The 23,929-nt window shown below is 42.0% G+C and overlaps 2 long non-coding RNA genes across 2 annotated transcripts; one reads left to right on the top strand and one right to left on the bottom strand.

The window, feature by feature from the left end:
• The first annotated feature begins 907 nt into the window (after window positions 1-907).
• On the top strand, window positions 908-4,106 carry LOC135410029 (uncharacterized). The gene is made up of 3 exons (XR_010428488.1): window positions 908-1,144; window positions 2,495-2,557; window positions 3,694-4,106. It is a non-coding gene; the product is annotated as an uncharacterized LOC135410029 (long non-coding RNA).
• On the bottom strand, window positions 1,298-20,180 carry LOC135410025 (uncharacterized). Its single transcript, XR_010428486.1, has 2 exons — window positions 20,065-20,180; window positions 1,298-1,655 (listed from the first exon to the last, which is right to left on the bottom strand). It is a non-coding gene; the product is annotated as an uncharacterized LOC135410025 (long non-coding RNA).
• Window positions 20,181-23,929: the final 3,749 nt, after the last annotated feature.

Below are 23,929 nucleotides of genomic sequence, written 5' to 3'. Positions count from 1 at the left end.
TACAGTTAACTATCCTTGTATTTCCTAACAGAAAACTGCTTCTGCAAATAAAGAAAGGAATTGGATAGGAAAGCACAAAGAATAATTGTTCACTGAATCCACATACCTGTATGTTATTTAGGAGTGTGCGGAAAGCTTTGGGCAGAATGCAGTACTCTGAGATAAAGCTTGAATTATAAAAAAAGAAAAAAGGAAGGATGCACGGCTTAACATTTTTTTCCCTGAAGACAAATAAGACCCTGGATAGGTTTTTATGAAATATTGCTTGGTTTCTTATAGGAGCAGCTAAAGAGTGGGTCACATATATTGATATCACAAGATATGTGCGTGGGAGGTAAGTCTGGCTCTCACCTCACATTCTGCTTTAATATAAAGCATTATTCACCTGCAGCATATATTGTTTTTGCAGTCAGCATATACAGGTGAATTAACTGTGGGTGGGCATCCTCTCTGCACACTGCTAACACAAATAAACATGAGAAAGCAGAGCTGACCGCTAATACCCTTCCACCTGTTGGTGGGGCTTGCCTTGGCCATCAGACATGACCTTTGTGGTATTATGCGTTGCTGTTCTCCATCCCCAGGTTACTGTCAGTGTTGGTACAAGCCTTTGTTCTGGGGCCAACAGCCATGGTAGCTGTGAGTTTGTGTCAGTTATGAGCAATTAGCCAAACGGGTTATGAATTTAGGTACATATATTAGGCAGATTGGCTCTCCCTTTGGAAACTCTTCCTCCCATGTGTGATGCGGAATTTGTGTGCTTGCTTCAAAGGACTAGTCCATAAAGTCCACTAAAAAAGACTAGTCTGTCAAAGTACTGGCTGGGGCCCATTAAGATTGACTCAATACTGTTTGTACCCATTACGCCAATCTGCTATTGTAACTGTGTGACTTCTCCAGACCTGAGTTTCCTCAGTGTCTTCAGTTTTCTTTCTGCACTGAGACTGAACTGACTGTGCCTATCTTATCAGATATACCATCCCCAATGGTATCCTGATCCTCCTTCTTCCTGTAGTATTCTCCAGTTGCTTCATTTTGCAGACACTGCAGAGCCCTTGACTGGAAAAGTGAGTGGACATTTGTCAGAAGTGGTATTTTCTCCTGTGTCAAGCTGGGATTTCACAAAGTTGCAAAGAACCCTACAGTAGTTTTCTGTTGCTGATTACATGGCTCCATGCACACCTGACACTGGTCTGTGCACACTCCTGGGCCATTCATTCCTGAACAGCAATCAATCTCTGGTGTATCTCTGTGTGTTAAAATCAGGCTATAGTTCAACAAGCACTTAAAGCCAGCAGAGCAGCTAAAAGAGATTGTATTGTCCCTTCTCATCCCTACTCAGCTGTTTCTGCCTCCACATTATCTCCTTCCTTATGCTGAATTCTAGCCCCAAGCTGCATTCAGCTCTGCCTTTTGCTGGCTGTGATCAAGAGAGTGACACAAGTAACCACAGGTTACTCCATGGCATCCTGAAGTAACTAGCTAGTGACAGCTTTTGTGCCCTTTCTTCCAGCTGCCAGGTCTTTCTTCCCAGGTGCTCCAAGCTGTCTGTGTCTTCCTGTGGCATCTGGTGTCACTTCTTGTGCTGCAGGGACTTAGAGCATCCAGAGAGGGGCCTTATTTCTTTTCTTAAGATGCTTTGAAAAAGACTTGATCTGAAAAATAGGAAAAGAAAATGGGTTTTATTACCTTTACGCCCAAATAAGTCCTGGGGTTCACTAATGCAGAGATACTTAAAAAAATTGTGCTCTTTCTCTTTTCTGGAGAGAGATGATGCAGTTCTCCGAGAAGAGAGAAATAAAATCACCAGCATCAGCTACACAGAGACTGGGCAAGCACCTTGAAACTCCCTTCCAGTTCTGGCAGTGCATCCTTCTGACCAGGGGCTGGGTGCAGCTGAGAGTGGGGGGATGGGTGGACCATTATCTCCATAAAATCATTTCAATCCACCTGTAAGTACCAGACCCTAGACAGTGAAGAAAACCTAAGGTTTCAAGAGTTCACCCAACTCAGAGCACATTTATTCTGAAAGTTCTCCTCTAGAAATATAACCTGAGTTTTCTACCGAGGTCACGTTGACTCTGGAGACATGAGACCTGTGCATCATGTTTTCAGGTGGCTGCTGCCCATCACTGGTTTTTAATTCAGTAGACAGTGGAAATGCCAAGGCTTCTCATCAGCCATATGTACATGACCCTTGGAAAGCAGCAGCATGATCTCTTCCACACCATTACTTTTTATTGCATTCACTGTTATATCTCTGTGAAACAGGGAGACAAAATACCCACAGAGCTATTTTCGTTCTTTGACAGAACAAGTCTGTTGAGCTTCGTACGTGTAATGTGAAGAACATCAGTCATTTAGAGCTAAACTGCAGTTGAAAAGGTCACAGTCACTGTGACAGAGTAAATGAAATGTTTAATTCAAATAGAATATCAGTTACAGTTGCAGTAGCACTCAGAGTCACTTGTGTTTTCTTTTCTTTTCCCTAAAGCTCAGCAGAGTGTGATTCAGCATTAGCCGTTGGCACCCTTGTGTTATAGAGCCCTTCCAGAAGGTACTTAGTTTTTATTTTAGATGTTCTATAAACTGAATAGCGGGTTGTGTCTGCAGAACCCTGCCTCCTCTCCATGGATTGCACAGGAAGAGAACTGGGAGAAAGGGGGACGTATTTGCATTTTTTGTATATGTAGTAGCATGAGTCACAGAGCCAGTTTTGGATTTTTTTTTTTTTTAAGACTAGGTTCTTTGGAAAATGTGAGTTTTTTAAAAAAGATTTTTTTGGCACATTTTGCTTATGGAGAATGAAACAGTTTGGGCTGGAGACTTCGTCCCTGTCCTTTATCAGCTAGGCTCTGCTCAAGGCTCTGGCCCGCACAGCTGGAGACTAGTCTAGCCCAGCTCCTGCCACCCCAGCAGGTATGCTGGGGTGGACTTGAGGCTTATATGGACATGGGCACTTAAGCCTCTATTTTTATTGTAAAGATTTCACTCTATCACAGCAAAATTCAGCAGCAGCCACTCTCTTTATGTATTCATGTGGTTGCCCATGACATATCTCAGCTATGGCCACATCTTGCATTCAAGTAACTGCTTAAAAATGCTGTGGGCATTAGACCTAACTGTTAAGGCTTCATCTCACTTCTCATCCTAGCAAAACACATCATCCTAATATGTTAAACACTAGCTAACACCAATAGGACACACTGTCTTCTTGAAAATGTATCAATTGTATCATGACCATCAGCCTGACAGGAGACCTGGGAAGGCTCAGCAGCATTAGTGCTTTCTTGGTTTGCCAGAGCTTTTATTTAAATGGGAACTGGAAGAGCATGAGTGTAAGAGGGAGGTGTTCCCTGGGACCAGGCAAAGTTCACTGCCCTGGCCTTAGCTGTGGGATTAGTGACCAGCCAAGCTGCCTCATGTCTGTGACTGATGCAGAGTCAACAGGCAAATGCTGGGTTACCAAGGAAAAATGCCTAATATGCCAATTTCATATATGAATCAGGGGATGGTGAAGAAGAGATTGATGCTGTTGTCCATGTGACATTTAGTAGTGACTTATAAAGCATCCAGAGCAGTGCTGGCTCATTTGGAGCTGGCGTGGCTCTCTTGGCTCTCATTGGTGTGGGTAGTGCCCACTCTAGTTAAGTCACTTGCAGATGCTACAGCCTTTGCTCTATCTCTGCACAGCCCAATGCCTTGCTGGTGGAGCTGACCTGTGCTGGCTTGTGCTGACCGAGGGCTCAGGGAATGCAAACATATCGGGACTCATCTGAGCCACAGCATCTCCGTGAGCCCTGGATATGAGGCCATGAGTTTCATCAAACTGCCCAAGCCTGAAGTTTGCTGCCTAAACCCATAAACAAGCATGTGAGTGCATAGCCTGCAGTCCAGAGCCCAGTTCAAGAGGAGTATCCATGAATAGGGCAGAAAGAAGAGCTCTGCTTCCTTGGGCTCCCTAATTTTTCTCAAATTGACTTTGCAGCTCAATATAAACCTCTGTGATTTTAACACTGGCTGCTTACCCATGCTTCTCATTTTTGACATGCTGAGACTGTACATTTCCTGGAAATAAAATGACTGAGGGAAGCAGAGCTGCAGAAGGAATTTGAAGGTTTAGTGATTCGCGCACAAAAAGCCCTCTTCTCCCAGGCATGCCTGCCAAGTTCTCATTTTCAACCTCAGATGCCTTTACTATTAAATTACAGCCACTGAAGCGGATCCTGAATTGGTGCTCCCAAGGACAACAGCAGTTGCTTTGCTGAATGGCAGGAGTCCTAATAGCAGCCTCAGCAATCACAGGAACAGCAAGATTTCTCTGTTGTCTCTTTGTGGATATCATCTTGATTTAGACTCCAAATGTCACTGCCTTGGAGGGTTCTATGTTTGGTGTTTCACCCTGTTAATGTACTCATGAAATCAGTCCCTTTCCTTTCTCTTCATGTTACACCTATTTCACAGCTTCCCAGTTATAACTAGATTTTGTGGGACTTTTTTATAGGGTGCTTGTTGGCTCAAGTATAAAAAGAGCTCTGGTGCAATTGTGAATGTTTCCTGTGTGTTTGTGTGGGACCCCTCAGAGCAGAGAATTTGGGTAAAGAGAGGGCTCAGATAATGAACCTGCAGTTTGGGAGTGTGTAAGGAGTCAGAAAGATCTTGTAATTAGACAGCACAGGGAAATGATCTGAACAGAACTGGAGAGCCCTTGGAGCAGGACAGGCTGGTGGGAGCTGCCTGGAGCCTCTGCAATGCAGTGAGCTGCAGCTCTGCCCCTGAAAATCCCATCCCTGTAGCTCACAGGTGGCCTTCTGACATCAGCCCTTATTACTGCTCACCATGGTTTTCCCAGCCAAGATCAAACTTTATTGGGGTCACTTGTAATTCTATCCCCTCTATTCCTTCTTGCTTTGACAGGGCTGGAGGAAGGCTGAAATAATTTCTTATGTGAAATATGACCTGTTATCTATGGACTCCTGTATTCCTGTGGGGTATCTCCTGAGCAGTAGCATCTGATCAGTGCAAACACTTCTGAAAGTCCCTAAATGCTGTTTGGTTGCTGTCCCTCATTTTTCTGAGCATCTCTGTCTCTGCATACTGTTGGGACACAGTCATTGCCACAGCATCCCTGCCCTGCAATGAAACAGATGCTGCTACAGCACACCTTTGCAGTTGATAAAACTTTTTTTTTGCCAGGTTCCTGTGCATACCTGCAGCTGTCTGCTAGAGGGGAGGGTCTGTAGGACTTTTGTCCATAAATGCAAAGCAAGATAAATGTAAATACACATTTGTTTCTTTTTTTATGTGACATACACTTGGAAATATTAATAATTCTGCTGTTCTTACACGAGCAAAAAATGGACTGCCTGCAAATCACAGCTAGAAATAGAGCTGCAAGATGTGCACTGGGAGGAAGGGCATGTTATATGGTCACATGGCAAATATATTTGAGAGAAAGTTCATCACCTGCCATTCAGCCCCTTTTAGCTGCTGTCCCACAGGAATGATACAGGTCCCTCCTGTCAATTCTGACCATCTAGAGCAGCATCACAGCCTCTGGCTCATGTTCCACCCCCTGGTATTTGTTTTTATTTTAATGATTTTTATGAAAAGCCCCGAATAGCAGTTGTATTGGATGCAGCATTGCTTGGACAACTGCACACAGTGTTGGGACAAGCCAGACTCTGCCACTTCTTATTAGGGTGGTCATAAGTAGTTTTTATATGTTTGGTTGCCTCAAAAGGTATTACATCCTTAGCTAAGTGTTTTGAATTATAGTGATATAAATGGGGGAAAAACAGGAATCAAATAAATTCATAGAATTATAGAATGTTTTGGACTGGAAGGGACCTTTAAAAGCTTTCTGTTTCCAACCCTCCTGCAATGAGCAGGGACATCTTCAACTACATCAGGTTGCTCAGAGCCCCATCCAACTTGACCCTGAATGTTTCCAGGGACAGGGCTTCTACAGCCTCCTGGGCAACCTGTGCCAGTGATTTACCAACCTCATTGTGAAAAAATCTCTTCCTTATATCTAGTATGAACCTTCCCTCTTTTAAGTTAAAACCATTATTTCTTATCCTAACACAACAGGCCCCGCCAAGAAATTTGTCTCCATCTTTCTTATAAGCCTCCTTTAAGTATTGAAAGTTGTGAGTTGTTGTTGTTAAACTGTAGGTTGTACATAAACAAATGCAAAACTATTTTTGCATCAAAGCTAAAGCAAGTGTTGAGTAAAGTGCATTATGAGTAACAGCAATGTAGGAATCAGAAGAAATCCTTCTGTGGAGTATGTGTGTAATGAGTCCTCGTGTAAATCTTTCTAAGGAAATTCTCTGACTTGGTAGAAGGCCAGAGCTCTGTCATTGTGTTCTATCTAGTAAAAAAGGTACAAGTGCTGAACCCAGAGCTTTGAAACTGTCTGTGAATCTAGCTTAAAGACTTAGGGAAACGGAGTCCAGTAGAGAGCATTTTTGCATCTCAAATAACAAATGCACAGTTCTCTATGGCAACAAACTGTAGGTATGGCATTATATTAGTTCTGTTGTGCAAAATGCGAGGCTTTTGTAAATCTACATACTTTGCTTCCTTAAAGCAGGAACTTTGTTGTGTACCCAGGTAAAACCTATCTTCAGGATGACATTCAGTGACACTTCTCAGGAGCCTTCAGCCACACGTTACCTGAAAACAGTTCTGGATTTGCTTAAAAAAACTGTTCTTTATACTTTCCTTAAGGAAATTATACATTTCAGAGGTTTTTTAAATCACAGATTGGTATTTACCTGCCTTAATGTTCCTAATGAGATGGAGGTCAGTGGTAAATGCCTATCTTTGATAGATCGTTTGAGCCCATTTATCTCCAGTGACAATGTCACTTCATCTGATGAGGGTAGACTCGACCATGTAACTTTTGGATGCCAAAAAAAGGGCAGAACACCATCACGTTCTACACCAGGGACACTGATGGGCAAAGTACCATTTCCAAAATGGGAAATTGAGTCCCAGTAAGGAATTCACTTTGAGGCTTGATTTGTGTGGGTATTGCTCAGATATGAGAGTAGGACAAGGTATAAACCCTGAAATAGGCACTAGGGATGAAAACATCTGTATATACTAGATAAGAAAATTTATTCATTACTAGGCAGCAACTTTCCAGTAAATTATCAACCTAGCATCTGACAGAGCAGAATGAGCTATCATACTAATAGGAACATGTCATAAATATTATTGCTTTGAGAATGTTGCCTGCTTTTTCCAAATCCTTTCAACTTTCTCTCCAGTTTTTCTCCAATCATTGTCAGTGGTAGACCTGGATGAAAAACAGTGTTTTTTGTTGTTGTTTTTTGGGAAATAATGACTTCTCTGTCATTATTTTCAATTTTAAACAAAAAAACTTGGAGCCACCACGGTGAAATTTCCCATAGAGTAAAAGTTTAGATAGTTTCAGTCAAAAACAACAAAAACATTTCATTGTGATAATGCCGTGTATTATAAAAAAGTTTTCTACAATGCACAGTATCTAATTTATTAAATAAAATTGAGACATAAATACAAAAAGCATTTTGACACTGTCAAAACAAGCCAGCTGGACTTTTTCCTCTGAAAAATGCAATCAAATTGTACTCTCAAAATTTAATACAACTGCATTTTCCAATTGAAAAACCGATCCATCGGATTTAACTTAAGGAGTCTGATCCTGCCAATGGGTATACTAAAAAATTGACAGCAACCTAATTGGGTTAGAGTTGCAGAGCTTTGGTCAAATTCCTTCTCTATCTTAAATTTTTGTAAATTAATCTCTGGGACAGGGCCCTGGCTGATGGAAGACAGCAAACAGCCTGAATTCTTTGAGCTCTGCAGGGGTAAAGCCAGATTAGAGCCACCTATTTCCTCAGCTTTAGCTCATGGTCCAGAGAACAGGAGTGTGCTGATCCACAAGAGCTGTGTTGGTGTCCCACAGCAAACACCTTGCCATAATTTGTAACTTATCTAAACTGCAGCAAGAGGATGGTGGAAATCAGATTTCTTCTATTACTTGTGGAAACCAGGAATGGAAATAAATAATTTACTCAGCAAAGCATCTCCCTTCTTGGAGAACTCTCACAGCGATCTTTTTGTTCCTCAAATCCGATATGGTTTAAATCCATTGCTTGCTTGGTTGTATCCTCTTTTCTGCCTGACATTTTTGACAAGCCAAAGTAATTCTTAGAGTGATGTTTTTCCCTTTAAGTGGTACAATCTGGTTTTACACCTAGTCATACTTTCAGACCTAACACAGATTCCTCTTTTTGTCACATTTTAGAGAAAGCATAGTAGAAAAAAAAATTATATATATATATATATATATATATAAAGCCTTTCCATTAATTCTACCACATTTTCTGCTCTCCACCTTCCCTCTCTGAAGTAGGATTGATCCTCCCTTGCCCAGTATGCATAATGAGCTCAATGCTCCTGCATCTCCACTTAGCAAGTTCCTACTGCAAAGAGACGGCAGGTCAGTGTCCTTGTGTTGTTAATCCATTGAACTAACAACTGAAACCTGGGAGGATTTTTAACCAATTATAAATGAGCAAGTTATTAATGATTAAAGTTACCCAAGCATGACTTTGTACTCCTCACTTCAACCCCACTCCCTTTTGAACAATGTCATCATCAGATAAAGAAAAACCTCGATATTGAAACATTCTTGTACTCACAGACTTGGGAAGAAAGTTATCAAAAAAAAATCTAATGCTTACTGACTCTCTGTTATGTAGAAGTTGAATTGTTTTTAGAGAAACTTGGTACCTGATAAATGAACCTCATCTGAGATGAATCCAGAGCCTTGACTTGTTATTTTCCAGCATGCTGTTACAAACAAGGAGAAAATGAAACTCATATCCTCAGAGGTGGATAAGCACACCAAGGTCAAGGGGTTTATACTGCATTTCTCACCTTAAAAAATATTACTGCTGTTCACTGAACTGCTCTAGACATCTTCTTACAGCAACCAAACCAACCCTGTCTAAGTGGGGGGTTGTTCCCAGCGTGATATGCTCTCCCAGCCCCTGAGCATGGTACACTGACCAGAAGGACACGCCATCAGAGGCCTGCTGTTTTGTTAATCTCCTCAGGCATTTCATGAGTTTTTCTGCTCTCACAAAGCTCAAGCAGCTTCACAGCTATTTTAGCTATCATTTAAGCATATGGTCTTATTTCATGGTGAATTAAATTTTAGGTTTTTCCAGCAGAAGGAAAGCAGCAATCATATATGATTTCCCCACAGCTATTCCAGGCATGTAATAGCTGAAATGCACTTGAAAGAAGAGGTCTTGGTCAATGCAAGAAGTGTTAAGACACCCTATCTAAATTACAAAGTTATTCTGTGGACTCCTCAGGTAATCAACGGAAAGAGCATCCTGAGAGCAATTCAGAGCAGGAACCTAAATTGGACTAAATTTCAGACATCCATCCTTCTTTTTCTTCCCTCCTACTGGCAGCCCAGTTTCCCAGCCTAACTCTGACTTGAGATTCTTCCTGTCAACATTTATTTCTTGAGCGTAACTCGCTGCAGCTTTTTCTCACTCCTGTCCATAACTCTAGGCAGATGACAGGGCTTATGATGCAAATTTTTAATTTTTTTTTTTAAGGATCTGTGCTATTGTGAGTAAAAATATTACATAAAGCAACCTAAAGACAGATAAATCACTACCAACCAGCACCCCAACTAAACATACCTTCCCGGTTTTGCTCAAGTGAGAGCATGGGCATAAGTAGCACAGAGTTTCTCATTGCTTGTTTGTAGCTGTAGGGTCTGCAAGGATTTTCATGAAATCTTCCCACATCCTGAAGGGAGCCTTGGTGTTTCATTTGTGTTGCAGAAATAAAAATCAACACCAAGCGTAAATATTTTATGGATTTTACCTGTGTCACATCAAAGCCTGGCCAAGCCAAGCAAAACAAAGCAGAACTGCAGGGAAGCATCTGCCATTTCCTCCTTACTCTGGTGTGTCCCATAAGCAAATCTGATAAGTAAGTTCTGCAAAATGTTACTTGAAATACAACATTTTAATGAAATGCCATAGAAAGTGGTAGAAGTGATACTTAATGCACAGATCTCTTTTGTTCTATTATGCATTGATGAGGGAATTTGCATGATCATTAGGGGATGACTGAAGTTTGGAATCTTTTTAATGAATATTACATTCTCGTCTATTAAAGGGAGGAATGACAGTAAATTCTTCTTGTAGCAAGTTTCTGCCATCTGTGTAACTTTTCCCTAGAGCATCACTAGGAACCAAGTCAAAGGAGGCACCTAAACAGTGCAAAGGAAAGAATTTCAGCAAAGTAAGACCTAACCAGGTTTCCATGTAGCTGGTACCTTCTCTCTGTGGAAGTTTGACTTTTCTTTATTCTTTTTCTTTCTCTTTTTTTTTTTTTTTTCATTTTGCCAATTGACCTATGGTCCATGAAGTTCAACTGACCTGTCTTCACACTCTTTTTGTATGAAGTTTATGAAATATTATCAGACATACAAACTTCTTTTATTGTATTTACTGAAGCATATTTGACAGAAAATTTGGCATGCATAAGTAGGTCAAAAGATACAGTCAGTTTTGCAATAATTTTCTATTTCTTTGACTCTAAAATTTTCAGGTATTTTCATAGTTTAATTAAAGGAAAGTCAGATGTACTACTTGCCTAGTTTTCAAGAGCATAGGTATATATTCAACCACAATTTCATGTTTAGGAAAGAAACACAACTTTCTTTTTTCTTAACTGAATATACATTTTAAAAAGATAACAAGTCTTGATTAAGAGGGGTCTGAGCAACAAGTACTTAATCATATACTTAATCAGCTAGCATGTACTAACTAGAACTGCTTAGAAAACCTTTCCCTCCCATTAATTATGTTGAATCCTGAAATCAGTGTAATTTATTCTCAGAATGCTTCTGAAAACAATTCAAAACACAGAAGGTGTGATTTGCTCAAACTCACCATAATCAAATCTCATTAATTTATATATTTCATTATACTTGTCTCTCCCTTTTTATTGAGAAACTATATACATCATAAGACCTTTCTGCAACAAAGTATAATGAGAACTGTAATCTTTGTATCAAGATGGCAACATTCTAGTAAAAGCTGAACCCCAAAGGTATCAAACAGCATATTTATACTGAAAATACAGAGAAAACATCCACATTTCCACAGAGAAAACTTTTTGTTTGCAAAGTAATTTATCTGCAAAACAAATGGATTTGCTCTGTTTTCAATTATTGTAGCTGGCAGTTTAATTAATTCTTCAATTTATTTTCAAACTTCAGCCTCCAGCCATTCGATATTGCTGTTAGGGAATGACCTACTATTTCTTTTGAAATCATGCTATTATCTGATATCTTTCTCTTATAGACACTTCTAACCACTCTGCAATATTCTTTGGCCTTCAAAACTTAAGTTCACTTCCTTTGATTTTCTCTCTTCAGGTCACAAATCCTTCCTACAGTTTTCCTCTGAATTCTTTTTAACTTTCAGAATTCCTTATGGACTATTTTCTTTGAAAGTTTTTAGAAACTTGTCTTTCCCTTGTAAGCACAGTCATAACACTCTTTCTGCTAATGTCATTGTGCAGGTTCAAGAAGACAGGAATACATCTGACTACTTACTTAAAATGTCTCACCACCCCCTCATGCACCAGAAGTAACTCTGCTCCTAAGGTCTGATGTCAAAACTGCACCAAGCCTGTCTGATCCTTGGGCCTCTGAAAATGTCTGAAGTTTCAAATCCTTGCTATTGAAAGGATCAGAGCTAAGCAGGACCATGAAGCAGGTTCACCAAGACCCCATCAATAGGTAGGATGTAAGATGGACAGTGTTCCTCAGACAACAAAATTGCTCCACAGTGTGGGTGCATGAACCTCACATCAGTCATGCTACGGGCAAGAGACCTGTGAAGATCACCTGAAAATGTGCTGCACGCTCCCACACAACATATTTCTCATCTCTTTGGCTGCTTTCCATCTTGTAGAGATGGAAGAGAAGGCAGTGAGCTTTGTGTGACCTTGCTTTTCTTGTTTCATGGAGCAGCTATGACTCCTACTGGAGATTTGTTACTTACCAAACCCGGAGTGCTTTTAGCACTCATTGCATAAATGTGCATATTGGGCCACCACTACATTAAGGAGAAACATGCTTCATGGGAGGCTCCAAGAAGAGAGGCCACTTCTTCTGGAAATTCATTCATACACTGAAACAGATGACTGTTGAGATACTGGTTTCAATGCTCCTACCACAAAAGAAGAAAGAGTGGGAAGACCTCTCCTTGAGCTGTTCTTCCTGCACTAGGTGTAGGAGAATTGGTCACCGTGATCTCTTCGTTCAGCCTGTGGCAACTCTTGAGAAAGAAATGAAGCATCGAGTTAAGTGAAGGAAGCAGGTTTTGTCTCCTTTCTTTCACTGATAGAGAAAGCTGAAGCCATCAGTATGGTTTCTGACCTGGGAGAAGACAACCTTAACAACCCATGCCAGTGGAGAGCTGGTGGACTGCAATTTCTCAGCTCTGGTGAAGAAAAGATCCTGGGTGAAGTCTGTAACCACGACCAGGCTGAAACTTGGGGTCCACTGTCTTTGGGGACTTACTAAGATTTAGAACAGAGGTCAGGAGAAGAAATCAATGTAAAGACGAGAAGATACTGTTAAAGCAGTAAAAATGGTTTGACAATTCAACAAATTCAGTGCATTTCCTAGTCTATCTGAGCCAAGACCCAGTAGAGGTTAAGTACTGAACTGTACTGCCAAAATGTTTATTGATCAGAGTAATTGTCTATCTTGCCACTTCCAGGAATCCAAGATATGTCTTTCTTCTATTTCCATGGTAGTATTTTATGGAAATCACTAGAAATAGAATATTCAATTTAGGCTGAAGTGAAGTACTTGAATCATATGTAGCCATCAAAATCAATAAACTAATTTTCATAGATGATAATTATTTCTCAGTTCCTATGGGAAAAAGGAGTCCATGGTTGTTTGGAATTTAAATAGATATTTTCTATTTCTATTTGTCTTGCTCCAGTAAACCTTTACTCACTAAGAATATGTCAGTTGTTAGCTGTTAATTACTATTCTAACAGTATTCTACTAAAGGTGGTCTGGAAACCTGTTTTCCCACTTATTGACTTATCTAATTTGAAAAAAGAATGTATTAAGGCTGTTTAAAATAACTGTGACATTGATATTTTATCTAATCCCTGTTTTAACAGAAGCAGTCAGTATCTTCTCTTTGTACGAGCAGATGAAACTGCATATTGCCACTCTGATTCTCCAGTTCTGTGACTGGACTTCTTTAGCCTCTTAGGCTTAACAGCAGTGCTTTCCACATATGGAAAGATTTAGTATCTATAAAGATCCTCCCCATAATCTGTGCTACAGGAGGAGTCCCTACCTCCCTCTGAGGAACATGTGATTCTTGCAGACTTCTTCAGCGATTAAAGGTAACTCAGATTCAAAAATCCTTTGTATGCAGTACATTCAGCTCAAGAATGAGACATCTAAATTAAGATGCCTAAATGTAAGGTCTTGATTCAGGTGCCTAAACACAGATGCCTAGAGCTTTTCAAGATGCCCTTGTAAATTTGTTGAGATGCTCATTTGGCCTTCAGCTGCAAGTCTAGAAGAGCACAGGTTTCCTGCAGGTCATGGCTATATATGCCAGCTGTGGAGATTTCCTAGGTCGTCTTAAATGACACTGGACACCTATGTTTACTAATTGAATAGAACCCTAATTACTATTAGATTGAGGAACACAGAGAGAGTCAGTAAAGGGATTCAGCTCTCGCCAGGTCGACAGCTGGATCTCCCTAACCTCCACTGAGGGTACTGACTATAGCAGTTGTTCAGGCACCAAGATCACCTATAGACACTTACTTGCAAACACCTAATTTTAGGTGTCTTTATCCCAAACTGAGACCAACCCACGAAGTGCTCATTGTAACAAAGGATGAATTCAGAAACGGAAGGCAGAACACATGAAAAGGAGGAAACTGTCTTTGTCAGTGACTCAACAACAGATACAAATACTGGCTGGTAGAAGTCCCCCTCTGAATGTTTCAGTGAATGCCATGTCTTAGAAAAGGTGACTATGAAAGGGCAATCTTCTCCTTTTACCTTCCACTCTCTGAGGTTAAACAGTGCTTCTTCTATGGAAGACTTATATTAGAGAGCAGCTGTAATCCAGATATGATGACAGTTTTTGTCATAATTATCCTGTTCTTTTATTAACACAATTGGCTTAAGCACCAATCACTGCATTAAAAGTAACCTGAACTTTGTTGTGCCCTTCTGTTTCAATCAGGAGCATCTACCATATGCTTGACAGAAAGGGACAATATTGGATGGTATAACATTTGAAATGCCTCCAAAATTAACCTTTTGGTTTCTTACACTTGTAAAAACAATTCTCTCCTGCTGCTCAGTGCAATTTGCAGGAGGTGTTGGGAAGGAAACAACCTTGAATTTTCTTATGACACTAACTTCCATTACAATAAATCTCAAGGTGAGAGCAAACAGGAAGATATGAGCCTCTCTTACAACCATGTTTCTGGATGACATCATAGTCAGAGATGTTCTTTATAGTCTCTGCTGGAAAAAATACACCAAATTTTATTGGCAGTGTCTCTCTGACAGATGCCACAACTGTCCTTGTTTAAACCAGCATCAAATCACTAAACAGAACTTGAAAAAAATAAAATCCAAAATGCTGTTATGAGAATTTACATTACAAAAGTAAAAAAAAAAAAAAAAACCAAAACAAAACAACAAAACCCCCCAGAAATTAAAAATGAAATTAGAATTTGCTAAAATAAAAATACTGCATTAAAGGTGTGTTTTGGAGAATGTTGAATTCCAGAAACTAATCCAAATAGGTGTAGAATGGAATACTTTGAAAAACTGACAAAAGAAGTGCTAACTGTGCATGTTAAAACCCCACTTTCTTTCTTAACCATTCACTGATTTTTAACTTGTTTAATGTCTACGTTTAGCAGACATTTAGCAGACGTTTAGTCTACATTCTAGATGCAGAGCTAACTATTCAGAAAGAGTTTTACAAGACAGTGCCGTACCAATAACATGAAATATCACTTTATAGTTTCTTCCTAAGGATTACAGTCCCAGAAACAGAAAATACATTCTTCCTTTTAAGAGCAGAAAACTGCATCCTATCTGACTTGTCATCTTTGCATTTATCAAGATTATTATCACAGGTTATTCTGCAGTTCAGAAAAAACCCCCAGAAAGTTCCCTGGTACACATGGCCAACCAAGCATTAGTCTGAGTGCCTCGGATTCTTGCTTCACTTTCTGTATTCACTGCCCCTGTGATAGCCTAAGTGAGATTTTCTGTGGTAATGTACTGAGTCTTCCAGAAGGCTAATTATAGTTTTCCAATACATAATCCTGCAATCAGGACCTCTTGCACAGTTACCTGCACCAGCAGTAAGACTGTGGGCATGTAGTGAGAAGCTCTGGAAACTGATGTAGAGCTGCTACTGAGAAACTCACTTCTGTGAAAGATAATAGCCTTCCAGAAATCCCAAGTCAGTGACCTGAATAGGAATGAATTTAGATATTCCAGGCCCAGTTTCTTGCCTTATCTGGTCTGATGGGGATCTGTGATGTCAATGGAGCTGTGCAGCACAACAGGAGCCATGTGTGGTCATGAAATTGCTTGTCTCATTTGTAATGCTGTTATTAATATTGAATTCCAACATCATAAGCATGGAGTAGCATATATTACTTGTGTACTATTACTTGTGTTAGTGTGTTTGTAGCACATTCAGCAGTGACCTGCTTACTCATTATGAACAGAATCATAGAATCAAGCAGCTTGGAAAAAACCTCCGAGATCATCAAGTCCAACCCTTGATCCAACACTGCCACGGTTACTAGAACAAGTGCCACATCCAGTCTCATCTTAAAAACCTCCAGGGACGGTGAATCCACCACCTCCCTGGGCAGCCCATTCCAATGTCTGATTACTCTCTCTGTAAAAAATCTCTTCCTAATATCCAACCTAAACTTCCCATGACACAGCTTGAGACCATGCTCTCTTGTCCTACTGCTGATTGCCTGGGAGAAGAAACTGGTACCCACATGGCTACAACCTCCTTTCAGGTAGTTGTAGAGAGTGATGAGGTCTCCCCTGAGCCTCCTCTTCTCCAGGCTAAACAACCCCAGCTCCCTCAGCCTCTCCTCATAGGACTTGTGCTCCAGTCTCTTCACCAGCCTCATTGCTCTTCTCTGGACCTGCTCCAGCACCTCAGTATCCTTCCTGAACTGAGGGGCCCAGAACCGGACACAGTACTCCAGGTGTGGCCTCACCAGCACTGAGTACAGGGGAAGAATCACTTTCCCTGGTGCTGCTGACCACACTGTTCCTGATCCAGGCCAGGATGCCACTGGCCTTCTTGGCCACCTGGGCATACTGCTGGCTCATGTTCAGCTTCCTGTCAATCCAAACTCCCAGGTCCCTTTCTGCCTGGCTGCTCTCCAGCCACTCTGTCCTCAGCCTGTAGCGCTGCATGGGGTTGCTGTGGCCAAAGTGGAGGACCCGGCACTTGGCCTTGTTGAACCTCATCCCATTGGAATCAGCCCATCTCTCCAGCTTGTCCAGGTCCTTCTGTAGAGCCCTCCTGCCTTCCAGCAGATCAACACTCCCCCACTGATCCCTGGGGGACACCACTAGTGAGCGGCTGCCAACAGGATGCAGCACTGTCACCACCACTCTCTGGGCCTGGCAATCAGTAGAGGGTGCTCCTGTCCAAGCCATGGGCTGCAGCTTTTTCAGGAATATTCTGTGGGAGACAGTGTCAAAGGCTTTGCTGAAGTCCAGATAGACCACATCCACAGCCTTCATCTCATCCACCATGCGGGTCACCTGATCATAAAAGGAGATCAGATTGATCAGACAGGACTTGCCCTTCCTAAACCTGTGCTGGCTGGGTCTGATCCCTTGTCCATCCTGTAGGTGCTGTGTGATTGCACTGAGGATGATCTGCTCCATAACCTTGTCAGGAACTGAGGTCAGGCTGACGGGTCTGTAGTTTCCCAGGTCCTCCTTTAGCCCTTTTTGTGGATTGGCATGACATTCCCCAGCTTCCAATCATCTGGGACCTCCCCAGTGAGCCGAGACTGTTGGTAAATGATGGAGAGTGGCTTGGCAAGCTCTTCTGCCAGCTCCTTCATCACTCTAGGATGGATCCCATCTGGTCCCATAGACTTGTGAGGATCCAAGTGGCTCAGCAGGTCGCTAACTGTTTCCTCCTCGATTACAGGAGGGCTATTTGGCTTCCTGTCTCTGTCTACCAGCTCCGGAGGCCAGCTATCCCAAGGACAACCTGATTTACTGTTGAAAACTGAGGCAAAGAAGGTGTTAAGTACCTCAGCCTTTTCCTCATCCTTGATGACTATGTCCCCCCCATGGCCAACAAAGAATGGAGGTTTTCCTCGCCCCTCCTTCTGCTATTGATGCATTTGTAAAAGCACTTCTTATTATCCCTATCACCATAACTGGTCTACTCTGGCCTCCAATTGGGAGGCCGGGAGACACGCCATCTATAACGCTGCTGATGCTTTTGAGAAAGCACGCAGGATCACCCTTGAGGAGAAAAGACAACGCAGAAAGAACCGTGTCTTGCAGAATACACCATCTAAGGAGTCTTTCTGCTGTGCCTTTTGCAACTGGACGTGTCTATCTCGTATTGGCCTTTTTAGCCACCAACGTGCCTGCAACAAATGTGGGTAGAGCCCTTCCCAAATCTTCGTTCGCGAAGCCCAGCCATGAGTTTCTTGTCATCCCTAACGAAGTGGATAGATTGATTTCAAATTGTGTCTCTCTAATTTTCTTTCTACATGACCTAACTATATTGTTAAACTCTTCATGAGTAGGCAGCCCTCTCTTCCATAGTCAGTAAGCTCTCTTTTCCCCCCTAATTTCCTTCAAAATCTCCCTGTTGAGCCAAGCTGGCCATCTTCCCCGCCAGCTCTCCTTTTGGCAGACTGGGACAGCCTGCTCCTGTGCGTTCAAGACTTGCATCTTGAAGCATGTCAATCCCTCCTGGACCCCTTTGTTTTCAAGGGTTGTTTCCCAGGGTACACTCTGAACTAGTCTTCTGAGTAGGCCGAAATCTGCCCTCCAAAAGTCCAGGGTAGAAGTTTTATTGATGGCCCTTCTTGCATCCCTGAATATTGAAAATTCTATTATTTCATGGTCACTGTGCCCTAGACGGCCTCCAACCACCACATCTCCCACCAGCCCCTCTCTGTTTGTGAACAGAAGGTCTAGTGGGGCCCCACCCCTGGTAGGCTCATTTACCAGCTGGAGCAGGAAGTTATCCTCTATACATTCTAGGAATCTCCTAGACTGCCTCTTCTCTGCTGTGTTAAGCTTCCATCTGGCAGGTTAAAGTTGCCCACAAGAACAAGGGCTGGCGATTTTGAGACATCTGCCAGCTGCTTGTAGAATAATTCATCACCCTCATCATCCTGATTGGGTGGTCTATAACAGACTCCCACCAGGATATCAGCCTTGTTGGCCTTCCTCCTGATTCTGGTCCACAGGCACTCAACCTTATCGTTACTGACTTCAAGTTCTACAGAGTCAAGAGAGTCAGTAACATATAGAGCCATCCCTCCAGCTCTCCTACCTTGCCTGTCCCTTCTGAAGAGCTTGTAGCCACTCATGGCAGCACTCCAGTCATGCGAGTCATCCCACCACGTTTCTGTGATGGTGACTACATCACAGCTTTCCTGCTGCACGATGGCTTCCAGCTCCTCTTGTTTGTTACCCATACTGCACTGATTTGTGTACATGCACTTAGGCTGGCCTGCTGATTTCACTTCTAACTCCGGCTTTCCAACCTCAGGCTCATCTCTGGAGAGCCTGGTTTCAACCCCTTTAAACCTAGTTTAAAGCCCTCCCGATCAGCCCTGACAACTTATGGGCTAGAGTCCTTTTGCCCTTGCTAGATAAATGAAGCCCATCTGACTCTAGCAGGCTAGGTACCATAGGATTTGTCCCATGGTCAAAAAAACCAAAATTCTGCTGATGGCACCAATCCCTTAGCCACCTATTGATAAGATGGGTTTTCCTAGTCCTCTCCTCATTCATCCCCGCTACTGCAGGAACTCAGGTGAACACCACCTGTGCTCCTGTCCCATTACTAATCGACCCAGCACCTTGAAGTCCTTTTTAATTAGTCCTTTAATTAGTGTCATCACTGCCAGCCTGGACCACTAGCAGTGGATAATAAGCTGAGAGCCAGATTAGCTCAGGGAGCCTCCTACTAATATCCCTCATCCGAGCCCCGGGAAGGCAGCAGACTTCCCTGTGGGATAGGTCCAGTCAGAATACAGGGCCTTCAGTTCCCCTCAGAAGGGAGTCACCAACTACAACTACTCTTCTTTTTTTCTTTATAGCTGTGGTTGTAATCTGCCCGGTAGATGGGGTGCAACCAGGAGACCCTCCAGACAGATCCTCTTCTTGCCTGCCCTCTGCCTGACTCTCTGGGTCCAGGGCCTCAGACCTGTTCTTTAAGGGCACCCGGGGAGGCGATGGGGGTCGGCAGGGGATTCCTTTACCTCTTCAATCAGGGACCTGTTTCCATTTGTCACTATTACTGGGTTTGCTCCATCTGCCTGATAGCAGGAGGGGCAGGGCTTCATTGTCTCCTGCTGGACTTCCTTTGGGGTCGAAAGGGTATGACTCCACTAGTCTATTTCCCTTTCACTCTTCCTAATAATTCTGAGCCTCTCCACTTCTTGAGCTCTGCCACTAAGCACAGCAAATCATTCACCTGCTCGCATCGTATGCAGGTGTCTCTCGCACGGTCCTCCGGTACTGACTCCAGGCTCAGACACTCTCTGCAGCCAAAGACCTGAAAGGCTGTGTCCTTCCTGGGGGGTTCTGCTTAGGTTAGCACACTCCCCCTGAGAGCAGCAGCAACGGCTTTCACTCCTTTGGAAACCATTGCTGGGTCCGGCTGAGTTGCGGGGGAAAAAAATTAGAAAAAAATTACCCACACCCACCTCACAAGCCACCAGAGAGAGAGCTGAAGTGTGGTCGTGCCCTGCCTGAGCGAACTGCTGTGCCACACCCCTGTTTGCTTGCTCGGGGTCTCTCGTGCTCCCTGGAGCAGTTTAACTCTCCCGGCAACGAGCTCGGCTCCACCCCCTGCTCAGCTGATTAAGCCTGGCAGGGCAGCTGGGCTGAAACACTTAGGGAGTGGACCTGTCTGGCCATTCTGGAAAAAGTGCTTGGAGTCTTTCTGTTATTACTTTACAGTATAGAAGAGTGTCTGAAATATCAGTTGTTGCTGTACAGTAAAAGTGTTGCCTGCACAAATACAATTACTATGATTCTGAAAGCTCCTATTTTAAAAATTTTCCTTATTTTGCTGTCTCTTGTGACAGCAATTCCCATTTTTATGATTCAGACATGTAAGAGAATTAAAGGCCTACAATGAACATGTACCTTGTTTGTGCTCTGACACTTTCTTTTTCATTTGCTATATATTTTACAGATCATTCTCACTGATTTCAGTTTAGCTTAGATGCCTGGGCATTTTTTACTGCCAGTACTGTTCAGTATTGTTTATTAGTCAGCTACGTACATTTTCAGATACTTCCATACCTTTACATTCTTGTCCTTAGTAATTCTAAGTATTCTGACCTCCATCGTCTCGATCAGTATTCAGTAAACCTATACTGAAGTAGAATCAACAAAACTATACCAGACCCTAGCTCTTACCAAGAAATATTTCTCCTGATACTGCATTAAAGAGCCATATATGAACACCTCTAAGGCAATATGAGATGGAAAGCAAATGCTTGCATCAATAAGTCATTAGCAGCAATTAGGACAGAACAGAATTGTCATCTGGCTATTTCAGATGACGATAGAAGTCTAATTGTAAAAACTGTGAGAATGTAAAAGAGGTATTGGAAATCCATATTCAGTGAACTAATGCAGGCAGCGTGAGCACAAGCTGCAAAAGTCACTAAAATTTAACAAGCATTTTTGAGCAACACAGTTCTGAAAGCAGAGAAAAGGCATATGAAGTGTGAAATAGTCTGTAAGTTAATAGCTGATAGAACTGCCTAGTCTTTTCCCAAGTTCCCTTTCTAGTTCTAAATAGTCAGCAGCAGAGTGAGTATAAACACAGCCAGTCTTCTCTTGCACAGGTGTTACTGCATTGATGTCAAGTGAGTAGCATTTTGTTAGTAAGAATAAAATTTGGTCTATGATGAGAAAGCAAAGCACAGATGAAATGTCATTTGATAAAATATGGCAAAGCAAGTGACAGAGTGGTGTGTATACAGCTCACAAGTGCAAGCAGGTGGGAACTGCGGGAGATGGGACAGGCACCCAGCATATTCCAGCATAAGCCAATTGAAATAAACTCTACACTGCATTTGGATACCTTCCTACTAGGATTCGTTTGCAATAATTCAGACTGATTTAGACACCCAGCCATAAGTGTATGGATCTCCTGCATGTATCAGTCATGCATGAAATGGCCCAAATTCTCCTTAAATCTGGAAATTTGTTCTCTATTCATGGGGTATTTATTTCCCCTTTGCTAGCTGTGGAAAACAACATGGCTTTTCCCTGGATGTAAATATCAACACTGGTATTTTTGCACTTAAAAATCTAGTAGTTTTTGCATGTGCAAAAAATATGTGGTATTTTTATACCTGTTGTCCAAAATACTCTGAAATTCCACAGAAATGACTGCTAATGAATATAGCTTAAGTCTAACATTTCAGTCTCTGTGTCTATTTAGTACTCAGCACTTCTGCTGTGATTACTTCTAATGGGCTGAAAGGCAGATGCCTGTGTGGCTGGAGGCATATTGTTACTTCAGGTGCTTTCATGCAGGTTATTTACCCTTTCTCTGCCCATCCTTATTGGAACTATCCGCATCTACCCGCCACTTATTGTGACAATGACACTACCCAAGACTTACATACAGACTTTTTTATTTGTAGCATTGTGTAAGGCCTAAAGCACTGCCAATTCAATGTGAGGATCAAACAATGGTATAGCAAAAGAAGGATCTACGTTGGCTCAAGCAGCCTGTGCTTGAGGCACGGGTCTGATTTGGAGGCCACTGAAATAGCTGGAATGAGTATAGTCATTTCCAGCGAGCTTTGGAACTCTCTTCTGGTTGCATTTGTGAAGTCCTGAGTGTGAAGCAGAGTGGCAGTTGTGGAGCTCTTTGTGTTTATGACTATAAACATAATCCTTCATTCAGATGCTGTGATGCTGAAAGCTGTAGAAATCCCCTAGGCTCATATAAAGAGTAAAGCTCTTTAATAAAAAGGAGGGGTTTTTTTCCTCCTTAAATTACTACAAAACCATGTTATTTCCATTTATTTTAAAACAGCTTCCAAGCAGCCAATAGATATTTATATTCATGGAGTATCCATTTGAGTATGGCAACTTCCTGATTCCAATTTGGTTTTTCTCCTACAATGCTATTAGGTTGCTTTTGTCTCAAAATGGTTTCCAGAGAAGACCAGTGATATTATTTGGCTTTTACAGCTAGAGAGACTGAAATCCTCAGAACTTCATCCCCAAGAGCTCTTCCTGGCCCTACTATAATTCAGTTCAAAAATTCTTAGCCATACACACTTGTCTCACCGCATTTCCTAGTGGATGCATATGAAATGAAATTCTGAAGGAATTAACTCTTCAGAAGAGCTATCACTGATGTTTCAGGTGATGTGATATGACCAGCAGGTTGAGGGAGGTGATTTTCCTCTCTACTCCCCTTTCTCAAGACCCCACCTGGAGTACTGTGTTCAGCTCTGTGATTCCCAGCATAAGAAGGGCATGGACTTGCTGGAGTGAGTCCAAAGGAGGGGCCATGAAGATGATCAAAAGGCTGGAGCACCTCTCCTCTGAAGACAGGCTGAGAGAGTTGGGGTTGTTCATCCCAGAGAAGAGAAGGCTCCAAGATGACCTTATAGCACCTTCCAGTACCTAAAGGGGCCTACAGGAAAGCTGGAGAGGGACTTCTGAAAAAGGCATGTAGTGACAGGACAAGGAGGAATGGCTTCAAACTGAAAGAGGGCAGGTTTAGATTAGATATCAGGAAGAAATTCTGTACCATGAGGGTGGTGAGGCACTGGAACAGGTTGTCCAGAGAAGTTGTGGATGCCCCATTCCTGGCAGTGTTCAAGGCCAGGTTGGGATGGTGTTTTGAGCAATCTGGTCTATTGGAAGGTGTTCCTGCCCATGGCACAGGGGTTGGAACTAGATGATCTTTAAGGTCTCTTCCAAACCAAACTATTCTATGATTTTATGATTACATGATATCTGTCCTCAAACTATTAATACTTTCACACTGTAATAGAGGGGACTTGTATCCTTGTTTGTAAATGAAAAATTAATTCCAGAAAAGTTATAGCCACTATTCACCTTGCTGTTTAGCTAGAAAAATAAAAAAAAAAAAAAAAAAAAGAAGGAATTATCTATGGCTTATTTTTTGTACAAAGCAGAGCATTACTTGACCTTTGATTCTCCGAATTTTCCTCAGTGTGGATGTGTTTTGTTTTTTCAGAGGTTCCACTCTGTGTCTAGTCAAGAACTGGCAAATAGGCTGATCACAGATCCAAAAATCTATCATTACCTCTTTGGAATAGACATTTCTATATTTTCTTATATAATAAATAGGCACATTTCTTCTTTCCTCCCCCCCCTTTAAATATCTTTCATGTTATTTTTAGCCCATCCAAATCTCCAAAATACAGTGTAGTCTTTTATTTTGAAACTACCAGTCACTATGTGAAACCATGTCATGTGCAGGTGATTAAATTCATTTAACTTAATTGCACAGATAATGCTAAGAGAAGTATCAAAAGTCTCACAAGGCTGGTTGCAAAGCAG

This window comes from Pseudopipra pipra, chromosome 1, assembly GCF_036250125.1.
Source record: "Pseudopipra pipra isolate bDixPip1 chromosome 1, bDixPip1.hap1, whole genome shotgun sequence".
Lineage (NCBI taxonomy): Eukaryota > Metazoa > Chordata > Aves > Passeriformes > Pipridae > Pseudopipra > Pseudopipra pipra.
This window is presented reverse-complemented; position numbering and strand designations above follow the sequence as displayed.